This window comes from Balaenoptera borealis, assembly GCF_965194805.1.
Source record: "Balaenoptera borealis genome assembly, chromosome: 16".
NCBI lineage: Eukaryota > Metazoa > Chordata > Mammalia > Artiodactyla > Balaenopteridae > Balaenoptera > Balaenoptera borealis.
This window is the reverse complement of record NC_138872.1, coordinates 8,965,860-8,981,867: the sequence shown is the minus strand read 5'-3', so window position 1 is coordinate 8,981,867 and position 16,008 is coordinate 8,965,860. Positions and strand designations below refer to the sequence as shown.

Below are 16,008 nucleotides of genomic sequence, written 5' to 3'. Positions count from 1 at the left end.
ATTGATGGAGGGGATGAATCTAAAACCCATGTTCAGGGTGAACAGCACGTAGGTTCCCAGATAAAATACAGGATGTCCGGGTAAATTAGAATTTCAGGTAAATGACAAGTAAGTTTTTAGAATAAGCATGTCCCAAATATTGCATGGGCCATATTTATACTAAAAAAAAGTGTTCGTTGTTTGTCTGAGATTCAAATTTAACTGGGCATTCTGTATTTGTATTCGCTAAATCTGGCAACCCTAACAGCATGGGTTATATGGCAGCCTGGGAAGAAAAAAATGAGCTGGACTAACTAATGTCTATTAGAGGCATCACCCTTGCTTTCATCCAGCAAATAATATTCTTTCTTTCCTTCCTTTCTTTTTTTTCCCCTCCCTCCTTCCCTTCCTCCCTCCCTCCTTCCCTTCCTCCCTCCCTCCTTCCCTTCCTCCCTCCCTCCTTCCCTCCTTCCTTCCTGTCTTCTCTCCTCTCTTTCATCTTTCAACAAATATTGGCTGGGATTTTACTGTGCACCGGACTCTATTAGCAAAGGCTATGTGATGGAGAACCAACAGTCGTGCTGATTATACTAGCCAAATGTGCCAGGGCTGCAGCAAGCACATCACAGACGTTATTTCACTTGATACTCACAAACAGCCCTATGAGGTAGGGTTGATTCAGCCATGTTACAGGGGAGGAAATGGAAGCAGAGAGATTCTGCATGAATTTCTCAGATTCCCACCATCTCTGAGCCTCACTCATTCATTATCACCCGTCTAGAAAGCCATCCCTCCATGCCAAGCACTGTGCTAATCCCAGGGAATAAGCCAGTGACCAGGACAAGAGTCTGCCTTGGAGGCTCGTGGGAGACACAGAGACGGGCAGCTCTGGGGTAAACGCCGAAAGGAGCACACAGGAGGGCATTTGGCCAATCCTGGGGGAAGCCGAGGAGGGGAACGGTGGTACCAGGGGCAGTGTGATGTCAGGGCTGCCGAGTTCTGCAGGCCTGGGTTCAAACCCTAACTCACCCGCTGTCTCTTAGATATGCCCACTTCTGTGTCTATAAAACGTGGACGTAATTCTCCCCTCACAGAAAAGTCGTGAGAATTAAGTAAATGTACGAAATTCTTTTCCATGAAAGCTGTCTCATAGGAGGTTCACAAGAAGAGTTAGTTCTAGGCAGTGCCTACAGGCCCATACCATGTTCTTCAGCTTCGCCTAAAGTGTATAGAGCTTACAGAGTGTTCCCAGGTTGAGCTATTTAATACTAGGCAGGTGCCCCAAGGAAACCTTGACATACTATTTAATTATAATGATAGCAATGACAGCAAAACTACCACCTCTTGGCCTCTTTCTATGAGTCGGGCACGGGTATTCAGATCATCCTGATTTTGCAAAAAGCTCAAAGGCTTCCGTGATTTGTCTAAGAGCACACAGTGAGCGTAGAGGTGGGATTCGAACCCAGGACTGCCCAACGCTCATCAAGTTTCTTCTGCCTCTTGGCTTCTCCTCCGTCTCGCCTGATGGTTTCCAGGGGCTACCCACGGCCAGGAATACATCCAACGGCTCAGAAAAGAAGTCTATAAAATGTGGTGTAAGGGTGGAGGGATGATAAGGGCTCTCCTTGGCCTCTGGGAGGCTCCAGCTGCAAATCAAATACCACAACTCGGGGGCCTGGGACTGACCTGGGGGAAGAAGCAACACATCCTCACTCTCTTCATTGTAATTTCCTTGTTCAGTCAGGTGACCATACAATTACCATAGAGCGTCTCACCAAGAAATGACCCAAATTCCAGGGAAAGTAGATGCGTGAGAATTTTTTAATCCTCATCCGGACTCTCATTTTGGGGAAGCAAAATGAGAATTTGGAAACAGGGCATGTGACCATGAGACCGCGGCATTTCTAACGCAGCAAGAAACAAATGCGTCACCTCTTTTCACGTTTTCATTTCACCCGAGCGATCTGGCTTAACCCCTCTTTTGCATCAATGCATCTCCGTCTCCGTTGCACTTTCCCCCTCATTTGGACTTCTGAATGCTCAAATCCTGACGGGTATAATTTGGTGCTTTAATATAGAGTAACATTATTTTTCATTTACTCCAATCTGCCATCAGTATCATCTTTTCATTTAACCAGATGCAATTCTTTTTTCTTTCGCTAAATTGAAAATCCATGAGCGACAGGGAGTGCAATGTTTTAATTAGCTCATATTTTTTATATGGATTTATGTCTTTAAAATACATTTGTGTAATTCTTCAGCGAAATTAAAAACGTCTTTCTGCAAAAGTGAGGAGAGGAAAATAGAGAACTAAATTGTGTCGTTAGCTGAGGTAGATACAGATGGAGAGCGGGATCTGGTTGAGAGACACACACCGATCACAGGGCCTGTGCCTGGGCGGAATTTGAACTTGCCCTTCATTGAAAGAAGTCTTTCTCTGTAAAGATTTTTCGAAAATGGCTTGAGGTCGGGTTTTTTTTAAGACCCCTAGTAAGTAAACAAGCAGTTACCTTCACCGAACTAATTTGAAACTGAACCTGCCGCCAAACAAAACAGAAAAAAAAAAAAAAAAAAAAACAGAAGTCATCATGATAAACAGTTTTCTCCTGCATTTCTCTCTTTGTCTTTTTTTTTAACGATCAAGTTTAAAGCGTTCCACGGTGTTTTTTTTTCTACTTTATAGGAGACAAGTGACATTCCATGGTAAATGAGAGAAAAAGCCATGCAGAACTGAAATCTTTCTAATGCATTGACACCAACTTGCCCTCTATTGTTGGAAATGAGCAGGCGCTCATGATTGTTCATCAAACGGCTCCTAATGCAGTTAAAGCATTCAGCTATAATTTCTCCTTGCATTTATAATTACTGTCATAGACTGCACACCTCGGTGAGCAGATTAAAGCTATAAACTATTTAGCCGCGGCTCTAAGACGAGGAACTTGATTTGTCTGGCAGGAGTTATTTGTTAGGGAGCTTGACACTTCACATAAAAATGACTCAACTTGATGAAGAACAATGCAGTTTTAGCAATGCAGGGATTTTAAATCAGTCACGACGCCACGCCCTGCAAGAATCGCAGGGCAGTTTGTTAAATGATATGTAGGCCACAGAGATAACGGAATGCATAAAGGGAACCAAAATAGAAGAGGATTTGGTGTGCTGTGCTTTCTTTCCTGGCTCTTCCTCTGAAAGAACAGGAGTTTGTTGAAAATCACTGCATGTCATGTTCTCCTATTAAATCCAGTGTCAATATTATGCCAGGCTCACCTGGCAGGCAAAAAGGATGCCAGGAGCCCAAGGCACATGTCACATTTAGGGGTTTTAGAGAACTTTGTGTTGCCGTTGAGCACATTCACTTCCCAAAGCCCATGAGTCCAGGGTGCTGTGGAAAGTGGCGGTGGTTGTTCTTCCTGGAATAGTCTTTATTTCTTTGTTTATTTCTTTGTTTTTTTACTGGCAGGAAGCATATGATATATTTAGGCACGGAGGGCCCTTCTATTGGGCTAATCCTCCAGCGGTGCTGTGAAAACTTGAAAAAATAATCTACATGCAGGTTGATGAGAGAGGCTGGCACAGACAGGGTGGCGGTCAGTGCAGCTCCCTTTCTCCCTTCTCAGCTTGTGTCCAGGGTTAGGTAAAACAGTGCACACATTACGGGCAGTGCTCAGCACTGGGCCTGGCCCACAGAGCAAGGGCTTGACGAATATCACTGTCCTCTCTCTATGCCCCACCTTGATCGCCTACCTCAAAAAAATCCTCTTGGGTTTGCTTAAGGCTTAAATCAAGATGGGGATGGATTGTGCCATTTGATTTAAAGAAATAAGGAGAGACTGCTAGGACCGATGGAACTAAAACAGCTTTGAGGGGGAAACGGTAGTATTGGGTGGTGTTTGGGTGGCCCTGGGAAAGGATGCAATGTACCGTTAACCTGCATGTCTTCCCCTCTGACGCCCCCTTTCTCTCCCTGCCATCATCTACCTTGAACATCTTCATTTGCTACAGTCCAGCATCCCTGGTGGCTGTGTCATGCTTAGGAAGATCTGCCTTGGTCTTCCATGAGTTTTGATGCAAATGATGATGCTGATGATGATGACGATGTTGATTGATGGGGTCAGAGAAAGCTAAAATCAGTGCCTGGCACGGTGTCCGCTATCACTATTGTCCTTGTTGTCACTGATCGATGTTGACAGAGGATTAACATTTATTGAGCATTTACAGCACCCCAGCTATTGTGCTAGGCCCTTTATGTATATTATCTCAGTTAATTTTAACCCTAAACTCTATAAAGAAAGAACTGTGGTCACGCCTAGGCTGCAAGGGAAGAAACCAGCCCTTGGAGAGGGGACGTGGTCAGGCTCACACAGCTAATGAGTGGCAGAGCTGGAAGTCACATGTGGACAAATGACTACCTACCTCAAGCTGGAATTCTGGACAGAAGTTCTCCCATCACCCTTCTGGTATCCCCTGGCTTAAATTCTATCGGGTGCTACACCAGAGTGTGAGATGTGAAGCCCGTCCACAAGTTACTTGCACGGGAGAGAAGATGAATGGGCAAAAAAAAAAAAAGTTTAAGTATCTCGAAAGCTCAAATCTTTGACACAGACAACTTCCTACCACTCAGGCCCTCCAGAAAATTGGCACTTTCAACGTGCACGGTTTTATCTGGTATTTTTTCATCTATGGAGGAAAAAATGATGTTTCAGGTTATGTTATTTTCAATGCTACATTACTCGATTTCACAGTCAAATAATTCTATTTTTGTTCACAAGAGGATTTTGTCAAGTTTAGTTGTTTATTTCTCCCTCCTTCCCCCCACTTGCTGTAGCCTCCACTTCCCCTTTTGCTGCCTTCCTGTGGATTCTCTGGTGTGCGATAACCGTGGAGACGGGTCCTTATTGGGTAGTGTTTGCTCTGGCTTAGAAGTCAAAGACCAATCGGGACCTCATCATCCTAGAAATGCAGGAAGATGAAAAGTGAGGGGACTTTGGACGTGGAGGGAAGGCCTGTCACTAAGTCTTAGGAGACAGAGGCTTCCTGATGTCTAAAAATCCCGTGAAGGAAGCACATGGCAGAGGAACTTGGGCCCTGGAACTGCTGAGGCCGGGTCTTGGGGCCGGGTCTCCACTTCTTAGCCAAGAGACCTGGGGCAGGTCACCTCACCTCTCTGACCCTCAGCCGCCTCTTCTACCAAGTGGCCGCATGTAGGCTGGCCTCACATCCTGTTACAACATCTTTTAAAACCTACTAAGTGTCCTCGTAGTACAGTATGAGGCACATAGAATTAAAGAGAGCATCTCCCATCAGTGTTAAAATACAGCACTCCTAGAATCGAGGCTGGGCAAATGTGTCTACCAAATGGAATCATAACCATGGCAATTAGAATGTGCTGGAGCCAAGTCCCATGTCCTGTGTCGGGACCCTCCACTGGGGAAAGGCAAATATGGAAACGGTCACGGAAGAGGAAACGCCTGCTACATGCTGGGGGCTGCGGCTGGTGCGGGCACGAGGCGGCGGGCTGAGCAGCACGGAGACCGGAGCTGCCGGTCGCAGAAGACAGACGGCGCGGCCAAGGCTGACGGGGAGCTCAGCGCGGCCACCAGGAAGGCACCGGGCCGGTGGAGCCCCGGGGGTGGAAGGAGGTCCGGCCACGAGCAGAGCTCTAGACTGAGTCCGGGGCGACGAGGAGGAGCCCGCCAGGTGGAGAAGAAGGGGGAGGGTCCCGTGCAAAGAAGGAACGGCCAGAGGGAAGCCTTGCCAGTCGGAGAGAGTGTGTGTTCATCCCAGAAAGTGCTTGGAGGCGGGTTTGGGGGTAAGATGGAGAGAGCAAGAGGAGCAGGCGGGGGGGGGGGGGGGGCTGGAGGAGAGGCGGACCACGGCTTCTGCGCGGGTGTGCAAACTTTGTCTAGTGAGCCTCAGAGAGACACACGCTCGAGAAAGGCCTGCTTTATTGAAATGCTTCAACATCGTTTCCATGACGCTGTCTCTGTAGGGCTGGCAAGGGGTGGGGCTCTGGACTTTCACCTGAGCCGCCTGTTTACCGTGGACACGAAGCCGGGGCCGCCTCTAAGCTCCCGGGGGGGCGGGGCTGCTTCTCATTAGCTCAATATACACAGACTCTATAAATGTTGGGGAAAAAAGGAAGGAAAGGAGGGAGGGAGGGAGGCAGGGAGAAAGAAAGGAAGGAGGGAACGAGTAGAGGATGGAAGGAACACTGGGGATGTAGGAGGTGATCGGAGCTGAGGGACCCTTGGACATCCCCCAGTGTGAAATGACAGTAATGCCCATGTCACCGCTCAGAGAGGCAGGTAAATAGATGAAGCATGTGAAACCCTCGGCACCGTGCCCAGCACACAGTGGAATCCCAATGGGAAGAACTCTTCAGGCTTTGCACAGCCCGGAAAAGTAAAAGGAAGCGAGAAATATGCCCAGCCCACTGTAAAGACGGTTTGTCCAGAGGACAGACCCTGCCCCGAGGCTTGTGCATCTGGGCTAAGAGATGCTTTCCCGGAGGTGCCAATGCCCTGGGAGCAGCGTTCATCGATGCCTTCAGGTGATGAGTCAAGTTCTGCGTTCTCTGTGGCAGGAGGACCAGGGACCTTCATTCAGTCGCCCATTCATCCATCCCCTCGAAGAACCTGCCCTGCACCAAGCATGTCCTAAGTGCTGGGCTCCCCCTGAGGGTAAGAGGAGCCCAGACCTTGCATCTTAGTCAAAGGACCCGGGTTGATAATAATCTTAATGGCTAACATTTACTGAGCACAAAAATAAAAGTCAATCATTTCTTAGCAGGAGGGGTTTCCAAGGAAACACGGGGCAGTGTGTGGGCCTAGGACAGGGCCACCTACTTTAAGTAAGGGGGGGGGGGTCAGGGGAAGGGGATGAGGAGGTTGAGAAGGAGCTGGACACGTGACAAATTGAGGGCAGAACATCCCAGACAGGAAAACAGGAAGAGGGCTTGGTGTGTCTGATTCAGAGAAAGGTGGAGTGCTGACAGCTGGGGCTGGAGGGGTGGGACATGACCCGGGGGTGGGCGAGGAGGCACGAAGCAAGGGAGGGCTTGATAGAACCTCAGAACTTTGGATTTTTTCCCCTAAGCCCAACAGGAGGCCATTAGCATGGGTTAAACAGGCGAGAGGTATGCTCTGCTTTCTCTTTTAGAAGATCAGTCCGACAGCTGTGGGGAAGGGATGAGAGGGGTCAGGAGAGAAGGGGGAGGCCGGCGAGGAGGCTGTGGGAAAGCGAGGGGAAAGCTGCTGGTATCTGGACTGCAGTGGAGAGAGCGAGCATGGGGCAGAATTAGCAAGGCCAAGGGGGTTCCGGGCCCCTCAGGACCGTGCTTGTCAAGGAAGGAGAAAGGATGTCAGACGAAGAAGACCTGGAGGGCATCAGGACAAATCCTAAAGACTTCATATCACGGGGTCCTGAGTGGGCTTCAGAGGACCTGGGCACAGCTGCTCCTCCCATATATATCTCCCCTGGACCACCCTCGACTCCCAAGCTTGCCATTACTGCCTGTTTGCCTAGATGAATCCATTTGATAAAAGTAAACCACTATTTTTATGCTTCTCTAGGAATTACGAAACACAAAATGAAAGGTCCCTGCTGTGCTGGCCTTCCTATTTTTCAATCCTAATTTAATTCCTTTCTCCATTCTGTAATTCAGCCCCCTCCTCTGCACATCAACACTAGGTGGTCCCGACTTCAACGCAAGATTTACTGGCAAGATGAAATGGAGGAACACGTTGTTTTTTCAAGATGATTTAATGACCTTTTTGGCATCCCCGTGACTGCTGAAATCTTCTGTAATTATTCAGTTTGGTGGCAGAGAGGTCTGTTGATCAGAGGAAGGCTGATGTAGATGTCAAATGTCAATAAATTTGCAATCCATAATTGTAACCACTTGATGCTGGAGCAGACCGGGAAACGATTCGGTCACAAGGCCATGAACGGTTGAACCAATACAAACACCAAAGTGTTTCTAGTGTTACACATACAGAAACATTACCCTATCTTTTCTTCTTGCACCAGCTCACTTTCTCTTTCCCTGTTTGATTTTTTTTTGTTCCTACCTCTGTGCCTGGTACTGTCCCCATCCCTGGAGATGGGCATGCTGCATAGTCTACTTTCCAGAGTCTTCTGGGTCCATCTCCACCCAGAGCCAATGATACTGTCAACGCAGCCATGGGTTTTCCCCAGAGAATCGCCATAAGGTCTTGTTGGTCTTGCTGTTCAGGTCTGTTTAGCCCCTGCTGGAAATCTAGCACTGATTGTTTTTCTGCTTTGCTTGCTTTCCGACAGCATGGTTTATATCAGAAAGGTCTGTGTCAGGAATTAGAGAATGTTCCTAACAATGGGGAGAAAATACCCTAATATAAATGTACCATTTGTGGGCTTGCACTTTGACAAGTCCAAGTGAACTGGGAGATGCTAGAAAAAGCTCTGAAGTCAGGAACAGAGACATTTGCTTTAATAACGCATCTAATTCCTTGAGCTCACCTTATCAAGTTTTAACCTCTGAATCTCTAAGTTCCTAGTTCAAAAATGCAGAGTCTCCTCTGTCCTTGTGTTAATTTTTAAATTATATATCATTGTAGAGAGGCCCTTGTGGTGAATGTTATGAGCCATTTTCGTGTCTGAAATGGGAAATTACAACTGAACATTAGCGATTGCTGATAAATCACTGCAAGCAAAGTGGCATCTGTAACCACACGGTATTAACTGGGAAGAAATGCAGTGCCCAGAAAAAGGAAACTTAGAAGGGGAGGTGGTTTTCAAGAGAAGAGGTCGCAAGCTGATGATCACAAATATCCCTCGTTTTGCTGAGCCTTCTCTAGGACCCCAGTGGACCTGAGTTGAGGATTAGTTGGGATTCTGTTCTGTGGCTGCCTTTTTTTTTTTTTTTTTTTTGCAAAAAATATTTTTAAGTGGAAAGTTCTGGAGATTGAGAAATGTGTCCTAAGTTTCGCTAGGAATCAGCAAAAAGACAACAGGACATGTCAATCTGAGGCAGCATTTCTGCCAGCCCGCTGGAATGTGAGCCAGGCGATCTGCCTGGGAATAAGGTTGCTGAGTGGCTATGTCCTCCCTTGCTGGGGAGCTCTGAAGAGGTTTGTGGGTCAGGCTGCCTGGGTTCGAATCCAGCTCTACCACTCACTAGCAGTAAGAGCAAATGTCCTAATCTCTCTAAGATGAGTTTCTTCATCTATAAAATGGGGATAACTGTCCCACCTTGGGGGTCAATAAAAAAGGTTGAAAAAGATAATCCAAATAACACTTTAAGCCAATGGTTCTCAAAGAGTGTGTATCAGAATCACCGGCAGGGGGGTGACGGGGTGTTGCTAAAACCCCCCAGAAGGCTGAGTCCCATCCCCAGAGTGTCAGATTCAGTAGTTCTTGGGTGGGGCCAGATAACTTGAATTTCTAACACGTTCCCAGGTGATACGGTGATGCTGGTCCAAGGGCCACACTTTGAGAACCACTGCTTTCTGCACAGTACCTGGCATGTTGTTAAGTGCTCTAAAATGTTTGCTCTTGTTAACTTTAATTCAGTCTTTGAGCCTGTCTAACACTCTTTCCTGGGTGAAGAAGCAGCATGAACTGTCAGGGAGATCCTAGCTTAGTGTACAAAATCAAGTCAAACCAAGATGGCGAGACCACGGATCATCCATTAGAGGAGCGGAAGAGAGAACAGAAGCTGAAGTACAGGGGCAGCACGAGGAGAGGACCAAAGTCTAGGAAAGCAGGAGGTGGCCTGGAAGCTTGCATGACTCTGCTGAGATCACTTAAAATGGTAGATAGTATCAACACCGTAGTTTCTACTGTATCAGGAAAAATTTCCTGTCTGAAGAGCCTTGACTGGAAGTCAGGGGAATCGGTCCTCCCCTTGACTTAGCTTAATACCTTCCTTAACTCTGAAAAGAAAAGCTGTATAATTATTTGGGAGGCAACAGTTAAAACTTTTCAGCATGTTACCTCCAAACTATGTTTATCAAAATCTCTTGTTTATAATTGACTGCAAACCAAGTCAAACTTAATTAAGTAAAACATGGAATTGTTGGTTTCGTGCTTGGATGAATTCTAGGTTCAAAGGAGGTTTGTCATTGGAACTTGGTCTTTCATCTTAGATTTCCTCTATGTTGTCTTCATTTTCAGGCAAATGACAAGATTGTCTGGACCAGCTCCAGAGTTATTTCTTAGCAGTTTAGGAGTTTCAGTGGAAAGAGTGCCTGTTTCCCAAGAGTGTCAATCAACTATGGAGATTGGGTTTAATTGGCCTGTGGGCTCATATCCTCTTGAAGCAATGCCTGTGGCCGGGAGAACGGGATGCTCTCTTCGGCCTGGTCAGATGCACACGCTCCTGGAAGCAGTAGAAGGAGTCAGCACTTTACAACTTGGGCTGAGATTGGTCTGCCCAGAGGGGTTGTGATATCAGTGTGTTGGGACATGGTGGGGATGACCTTGAATCCAACTCATCCTTGTTCAAGCTTGACCCAGGCCAGCTTTTCACTCTCCTAACATCTGCTCGTTTTTCTGATTCTGAAATGACAGTGAGTGGCCTCTCTGTTCTCATGGTGCTCCAGCTTAGGATCTACGGACCCTCCTCTTTCCCTTTTCTCCCCACCACTCTCCATTTCATCACTATTTTTCTTAACTGGACCTCCATAATGCTTTGCCCGCTTCACCCCTTCCACCTCTGTCTCCACAACAGTTGGGTTAGTGGAAGGACATGCTGTCTCTTGCTAGGACTGCTGCAGTGGTCACCTGCTGAGCTCCTCAGCTCTGATCACTACCTTGTGCCAGTTTGCCCAGCACCCACCTGCCAGATTAAAAGTCCTAATTCAAAGCTTATATCATAATGAGAAGAGCTACGATTTTATGAGTGTTTATTCTCTCTTGGGATGTCAAAGACAGTCTTTCTGAACCTTATGTTCACCATTCTCATCACTTAAATCTCAACATAAACACCATCTTCTTTAAGGACTCTTCCCTGAAAATCTATCTAAATCAGGAGTCAGCAAACTTTTTCTGAAGGGCCAGATAGTAAAGATTTTCAGGGCTATAGCCAGAGAGTCTCCATCACAACTATTCAGTCTGCCATTGCATCATGAAAGCAGCAATAGGTGATAGGTATGTGCGTGTGTGTGGCTATGTTCCAATAAAACATTATCAATGGACACCAAAATTTGAATTTCATATGATTTTTATGGGTCATAAAATAGCATTCTTCGTTTGATGTTTTTTCAACCATTCAAAAATGTAACAACCATTCTTAGTTTGTGGGCCCCACAAAAACATGTGGCCCACAGGCCACAGTTTGCCAACCCCTGATCTAAAGCCATCCAGCCCTTTCACATGTCTTTTTCTCATCACCTTGTTTTGTTTCCTTTATTAGATTTACACCTATCTGATATTATGTTACATGTTTGTGCCTTTCTTTGTGTCTGGCACTGTGCTGGAATTCAAGGGTACAGCAGTGAATAGATGGCATTTTTCATGCCCTCACAGATATTGTAGGAGGAGAAAGATAAGAAACCAGAAAACAAATTAATAAACAAGATCATTTCAGATCCATAAGGAAAATAAATAAAGTACTGAGGGCCTGGGTAGCAGTGGTGCTCATTTACTTTGAGTGCCGCAGGAAGGCCACTTTGAGAGGTGACAACTGAGACATGAAAGATTGAGGGAGCTAGTCCTGAAATGAATGAGAAAAGGATTTCAGACAGGGACAGCAAGTGCAAAGGCCCTGAGGCAAGTAAGAGTTGGAGTGTTGAGGGAAACTGAAAGGACAGTGTTGCTGAAACTCTGTGATCTCAGGGCCATATAAGTTTGAATGTTTAGCACAGATCCAACTGTGCAGGCTCTGATGATGAGTTTAGATTATTCTAAGTTCATTGTGGGGGTTTATATAGGGGAATGGCATGATCCGTCTGGCATTTCTAAAGATGATTCTAGCTGCTACCTGCACAGAATGGATCACACACGTATGTGTGTGGGAATGTGCATTTCTTTCCTTACTAGGAAGCTCCTTGAAGACCACAGACACGGAGCCTGCACATATTAAGCCCTCAACAAAAACTTTGTGAAGTTAATGCATTAATTAAACCATTAAAACAGCATAACTTGTTCTTGATCCCTTGACAGCAAGGCTTTTTATATCCAGGTTCCTGAAGCAGGTCAATTTATACCATAAAATTCAAAAATTACAGCTTATAACATAAAGTGACCTCCCATTATATAATGTGGCAAAACAAGCAAATTAATGCCAGAGGTAATAAATGTCCAGGCACTAATACAGCTTAAGTATAAAATATGTTCCCATCGCTTTGGGAGTAAGGATTCAAAATGAGGATGACATTACCCAGCACCATCTAAACGGAGCACCTGATTTCTAAACCCAACTGAAGTAGATGCAGCACATTGGAGTAGTTTCCATTCTTCCTCATCATTCAGTCAGCAGGTATTTTTGAGTGCATACTGTGAACAGGCACTGGGCCAGGAACTGGGATCCAGAAATGAGCAAGTCAGAGAAGGTCTCTGCCCCTCATGGCGTTTATGTGCCAGTGGGTAACAATGGAGGGAAGAGCCAATAAACAAAGGCAAGAATTTCAGCGCTGAAGTGTTCAGAATACAGGGCCATGGGATAGGGGTGGGGAAGGCTAATTAAATGGGTGGGCAGGGAAGGCCTTTCTGAGGAAGTGACGTTTTTGCAGAGATCTAAGAAATGAGAAGCAACCGATCTTCCCTTAAATCAAGGAATAAGAATGGCAGGCAGAAGTCATGGCATACGCAAATCTCCTGAGGTGAGAAAAAGCTTGGTATGTCCAAAGCATGATCTAGCACGGGAGTTGGCAGACTTGTTTTGTCACAAGACCAGATAGTAAATATCGGAGGCTTTGTCCATGCAATATTTATCGCAGCTACTAAATTCTGCCATTCCAAAGCAAAAGCAGCACATAAATGTGTAGGTGTGGCTGAGTCCCAATAAAACTTTATTTATAAAAACAGGTGGAGGGCCGGATTTTGCCAGCCCCTGGTCTAGTAGGATAATGTCTTAGGTGGGGGTCCCAGGAGCAGATCCCAAGCAATTTCTTAGGAACAGGCTCTCAGAAGAACTCAGTGAGGGAGTGGAGAAGCAGGACAGGGAAGGGGGAAAAGCCAGGCACAGGTGTGAGTTCAGGCAAAGCCCCAGCCTCAGCCTGATCCCACGGGGAGCTCTAGGGTGTCTATTCTGCCTCCGAGTTTGAGCCTCCTGGAGACAAGGGCCGGGCTCCGGTACACCTGCCTCAGTCAGTCATTGGTGAAGGGCCGTCCCAGGGGGGCATAAGCTCTCAGGCACTGGAGGCGCTCAGCACATGCAGGCAAAGCAGCTCCAGTAGCTATGGGCCGTCCTCGGAAGAGAGTTGCATGTGCCTCTGTTAGCAGGAAAAAGACGCAGAAACCAGGAGTGGGGCACAGGACATGGTATCAGGGCATCTCTACAGCGCCCTCTGCAGATGGGTTTCACTGCGGCCAGGTTCTTACCTGATCTGAATGCGGGCATGAGGCCCCAACAAAGCCGCATCGTTACGCAGGCAAGTGACGCGAATCACGCTCCTCAGCGCAGGAGTGCTTCCTCCGTATGTGAAGAGCAGCGCACGCCTCGACCGGTTAGCCCGTTTGCATTTATTCCTTCTAATCTCCAGCCTGAAAGGTGCAACTAGAAGACGCATGGTCTTGGGCGTCAGAACTGGGCTCTAATCCCAGCTCCGTCACTCATTAGTCGTGTCACCCTCAGCAGGTTACAGACCTTTCTGAGGTCCAGTCTGTAAATAGGGATTGAGCATTCTCTATTCCAGGGGCTTATCGTCAACCTCAGTTTCCTCGTCGAAAAAAATGGGGATGATACCTCCACTAAAAGTCTTTGGTGAGGGTTAAATGAGAAAAAGAGAAGGAAGCTCTTAGCACAATGCACGCAGTAGCGCTCCGTCAATGCCTCCTTCGCAGCGTTTGCATGGGAAGACTGCTCACCTGTGTCTCTGATCACTTTCAAAAGCCTGGTCGGAGTAAACGTGTGCTGTTTTGGTTACTGCCCAGATCAGTAACAGACTCCCGCAGGCCTTTTGCCCTGGTCCCTGGACAAATCTTTCCCAGAACTGACCCTGGGCCTTACCTAATAGCCATAATGATCTCACTCACTTGTTCAGTCAACAAATATCAAGCACATGGAAGCCCTGAAGACCCAGACTTTAATAAGGATGACATTTAACATTGAGTGAGCACACCACCAGTGTTTTCTCCATATATCCTCCCCTAATCCTTGGAAGTAGGGTCCATTATGGATCCCCATTCTGTAGAGGAAAAAGCTGAGCCTCGTAAACGTTGAGGAAGCGGCCCACGATCATACAGTTAGGAAGCAGCAGGGCCAGACTTGAATGCACTTTTACCAGCTTCCACCATCTCTGCAAGAACACATGTTCTGTCCTGATCCCCAAAGAGAACAAGGGCTGACACTTACTGAATGCTTACTATGTCCAAGGCACTCCTTAAACCCTTTATAGATGCCATCTCATTTCATCCTTCCCGCCCTCACACCAGATGTGTCGCTGGTATCAACCCCATTTTGAATTACCCAAAGTGCACAGAAATTAAATGACTTGACCCCCACTGTACAGCCTTGGCTTAGTGGAGCTTAGATTTAAAGCCTCGATCTGCTCTAGGGCCTGGGAAGCAGACATAATTTTTTTAATTACAAAATAAAAAGGCAGAAATAAAATAATATGAATGAACATATATTGAGAACTTGCCATGTGCCAAATACTGGGCTTATTTAGCACTTCTCTTTTTGGCTTATGTAAGCTTTACCACTCTGCGGAGGAGGTGGTATTCTTACACCCCTTTTACGGGTGAAGAAATGGAGATGTAGCAAAGGTGAAGTCACTCATCCAGGGGCAAAATTCATTTGCAGACTGCCAAGCCTCCCGTCAAATAGACACGATGAGCCCTGTTCCCTTTTAAAGAAGGTTTTCCTAAGCAGCTGCCCCGTAATCTGGGTTCGTGAAGAATGAATAGGAGTTAAGGCTCCCCAGCTCCATAGGAAGCAAAAGGCACCTGAGGGCAGAGTCATGATGAGTTAGGGGTGAAAGGAGGTGGTAAAAGGAAAGCAAACGCGCCTGGCAGGCTCCTGGCCTCTGGGTCAAGTTCCTGACTGAATGCCCTGGGCAGGGGCTTTCTGCTTCTGCTTCTTCCACTTCTTCCTTCGTTCATAAGAGCTTTGCCGCCTCTGACAACATGAAATGTGTAGCTTGGGCTTGTTGAGAATGGAGCGTGTCTGTTAAGTGTTGCTTCTTGGATGTCGGACTGCCACCTCCATCTTAGTCATGCATGCCCATCTTTTTCAATCTAATGAACTCCAACCATCGGTGCAACTTAAGTTCGGCTGTCTGTTCGTGCATAGTTAATATTAAAAATGTACTAACAGTGCGGCTGAGAAATCAAATTATGCACATAAATATGCTAGCATAGCAGAGGCGGCGGCAGAAGCTGAAGTTAGCAACACTGATGCCAGTTCACATTTGCAAATCTCCCGTCAATCTGTCATTAAACATGTTATCAAATGATGATAAGTGTATGCTTCTTGCTTGCATTGGTGAGCTGAGTCCCGATGTTGATGTGCATTAATGGGATAATACGCATTAACATAGTTGTGCTTGGGTGAACACAAAACACTTTTTATCTGTCTCAGTTTGTTTCCCCCTGTGGCCCCCAAGTAAGTGTTTTGTGTTATCAAATTGCCAAAAAAAAAATGTGGGAAAACATATTACTTTTAATTAGCAAACCTTGTTGTTGGTGGGGTGTTTCTTTTTTCCCTTAACACCCACCCCCCCATAATTCCTGTGAGTTGGCAATAAAAGAGAGACAGAGAGAAAGAGAGAGGGAGAGAGGGAGAGAGAGAGGAGCTTCACTGTCTTCTTTCAGTAAAACGATTAATGTCAGAAACTCAGAAGCTGGCAATTATGCTCTGTCTTAATGCACTGGCCTTTCATCTGGGGC

The 16,008-nt window shown here is 46.5% G+C and overlaps 1 protein-coding gene across 3 annotated transcripts in view; it reads left to right on the top strand.

Moving 5' to 3' along the window:
• TSHZ2 (teashirt zinc finger homeobox 2) overlaps window positions 1-16,008 on the top strand; it is a 447,673-nt gene that overhangs the window by 269,518 nt on the left and 162,147 nt on the right. The gene's annotated exons all lie outside the window — the stretch shown is intronic.